Below are 3,648 nucleotides of genomic sequence, written 5' to 3' on the forward strand. Positions count from 1 at the left end.
CAAAACGGTCATTTGGACCAGAGGTGAAATTTAGACTCGAATAGCATAATGAGAGGTGGTAATGATTCATTTTTATTGTTATAAACCCCGAGGAACAAATTTCGAAGGTTGATAGAGGAAAACGAAAGGTTTCAGAATAACTGAAACACGATACCGGAACAAGTACCAGGTAAGTTCGAATAACTAAAAGTAAACCCAGAATATGATTAATTTTGTTATTTATGAGTGTACGATATTTTTATTTGGTGATGGCATGAAAATCCATGAAATACATCCTTTATAATGACATGTTGATAAATGTCCCAGTTGAGGTTAAAAAGGGAAATTTAATGGATAAACCATGATTTACATGAGACTTGAGATCCTGTATGTGTTACAGAAAGGATTTAGCCCGGACGGGTAATCCTTTAATATCAATATAGAAAGGATCTAGCCCAGACGGGTGTTCTTTGAGTGATCTAGCCTCCTGAAGAATATGAGTGCATTGTGGATTTAGCCCGGAGGGGTAATCCAATTAGGATTTGAATTTAGCCTGGACTGGTAATTCAGATCCGAGCTCATTAAGGGTGGTTGTCACTATAAGGGATTTAGCCTGGACTGGTAATCTCGACATCACCTTATGAGTTTATATTACGGGGGATTTAGCCTGGTCTGGTAATCTCGCCGTAAGATGTGAGGTTTGCGAGAGTGCATACATGAAATGATCGCTCTTATGACTTCACGGTAAATGGATAATCCATCGAGATTCCAAAGAAACTTAACGGGATAATATGAGATTATGTATAAATGGAAATGTTGAATGATGAGATCATCTAAGATTAATTACATGGTGCATTGTTATGCGACTAACTTGTTGATTTAGTGCATGTGATAGTGAAACCATTCCATTCTTATTGGTTTTATTGCCTAATATGGTTGTATGCTAATTAATCAATAAGTTTACTTTCTAGTTATTCGGGCTTACTAAGCATGTAAATGCTTACCCCTCTTTTTTCCCTGTCTTACAGAGCTCGAGGACTCGTAAAGGTTGGAAGACGGTTAGAGAGTCAACACACTATTAAATAGTCCAGCTTTGGTATATAGACACTCTTATTTTGTTCAATGGCGTGTATAGTTTTTTTTGTTTATTTTGCTATATGTGTCATTTGATTTGCCAAAATGAAGGCATGTAAAGGTAACCATATCTATTTGTCTATGGCCATGGGAATTGACCCATTTTGATGTAGGCTATAACTTACAAATTTATGCATGCTTATGCTTAATTGTTCTAGTGAGGATTAAGGTGGTATCTCACATTTAGTCACATATAATGTGACCAAATCACACGGGATGGTTTGGCCATAATAGGCAATGAATTATAATAATGAGCCAATCTTAAAAGTGTCACGAGGCATAAAAATCCTTAATACAAGGGAAATAACTTAGCATGTGTAAAACTAATGAAATGAGGTTTACATGCAATGAAGTTTATCAAGGTCATTTAAGTGTATAATCTGGCTTTGATATGCACTATGGAAATCTATAAGTGAGAGTGGAGGATAGTGTGTGACCAAAGGCTTGGAAAATAGCCTAATAAGGTCTACACAGGTAGACATAAGGGCGTTTGTCTAGGCCGTGTGTAACACACGGATCGCCCCATAGGCGTGTGGTATGGCCTTGTGTCCCCTGCACCTAAAATTTTGAAGTCAGAATGCATGGTAGTAAATACACGAGTAGAGACACGGCCGTATGTCTCAACCGTGTGGAGGGCACGGCCTAGCACACGGGCGTGTGTCTTGGCCGTGTGCCCCTAAATGCATGCTGACGTCATAAACATAATTCTCGAGTTTTTGAACACCGGTGACCACACGGGCGTGTCTAGGCTGTGTGAAGGACATGGGCCAGGGACACGGGAGTGTGCTTGGTCGTGTGAAAACCACTGTAGGTTCAAAATAGAAATTAAATTCAATTAATTCCACACGGATGAGGGACATGGGCATATCCCAATGGCACACGGGCGTGCGCTATGTCTCCACATGGGCGTGTGAGGCATTAATCTAGATACTTTTTTTGAAATTTTCCTAAGTTCTTGGCTTAGTCTCGGACCTTTCTGGATATATGTTTTGGGTTACGTAGGCCTATAATAGGAACATTAAGATGTAATGTAATTGGTTTTATATTGAAATGAAATTTTTATAACCCGTAATTCCTGAAAATGTTTGAGTTCATGTCTGGTAACGCCTCGTATTCATTCCCGATCTCAGGTATGGGTAAGGGGTGTTATAAAAGACCACTACAAACTTATCCAAATACGGCTGGAAAATGCGGTTCATCAAATCCATAAACTCCGCAGGGGCATTTGTTAAACCGAATGGCATAACAAGAAACTCATAGTGCCCATACCTTATCTTAAACGCGGTTTTCAGTACATCTTGCTTCTTAACCCTTAACTGGAAGTAGCCAGACCCTAAGTCGATTTTAGAAAACACGGTAGCTCCCTTCAACTGGTCGAAAAAACCATCGATCCTTGGCAAGGGATACTTGTTCTTCACAGTCACTTTGTTGAGTTGTCTGTAGTCTATACATAACCTCATCGACCGGTCTTTTTTTTCACAAAAAGTATCGGAGCATCCCACGGGGAAAAACTCGGTCTCACAAAACTCTTATCAGTCAATTCTTGTAGTTGAACCTTCAACTCATTCAACTTCGTATGAGCCATTCTATACGGAGCAATCGAGATGGGTGCTGTACTGGGGACTAACTCAATTCCAAATTCAACTTCCCTCATGGGAGGCAATCTGAGTAATTCCTCCGGAAACACATCTGTAAACTCATAAACCACTGGCACTGATTCAATTTTCGACTCAGATACTTGAATATTCAGCACAAAAGTGAGATAAGCCTCATACCATTTTCTCAAATATCTCACTGCCAACATGGATGATATCATCACAGGCAAGTTATGTGTTCTATTCGGTTTAACCCGAAGAACATCCCCACTTTTAGACTTCAACTCAATAACTTTTCTTCCACAATCCACTACAACACTATGAGAAGTCAACCAATCTATCCCAAGGATTACATCAAATTCATTAAATGGCAATAACATCAAGTTAGTCGAAAAACAGTGACCTCTAATTGTCAAAGGACAATTTCTACACATTTGGTCAACTAACACATGTCTGTCTAAAGGGTTTGACACTTTTATCACAAATTCGGTAGACTCTACTAGCATGTTCATATGAGGTATCAATTCCATACAAATATAAGAGTGGGTAGACCCCAGATCAATTAAAGCAACATCAGGTATATCATGGATAGAAAAGGAACCCGTGATCACATCGGAGAGACTCTACCTCTTCACTGGCACGTATCGCATAGGTCCTTACAGGCGCTCTACCCTTGGACCTCACTACAGCATCTCTTGGTGCATGTCTATTGCTAGCCTCACTTCCAGGGTTCTTATGTGGTCTACGCCTTAAAGGAGTACTATTGACCCTCACATCTTGCTTTTTCTCTTTATCTTCTAATTCGGGACAGTTTTGAATGAAGTGGTCTTATGATCCACATTTGAAGTAGCCACTCTCATTCCCTCGGCACTCACCGAAATGACTCCTACCATATTGTGAACACTCTGGCCTATTTGGCCGAGCACTACCAACACTAACG

Source organism: Gossypium hirsutum, chromosome A06 (genome assembly GCF_007990345.1).
Source record: "Gossypium hirsutum isolate 1008001.06 chromosome A06, Gossypium_hirsutum_v2.1, whole genome shotgun sequence".
Lineage (NCBI taxonomy): Eukaryota > Viridiplantae > Streptophyta > Magnoliopsida > Malvales > Malvaceae > Gossypium > Gossypium hirsutum.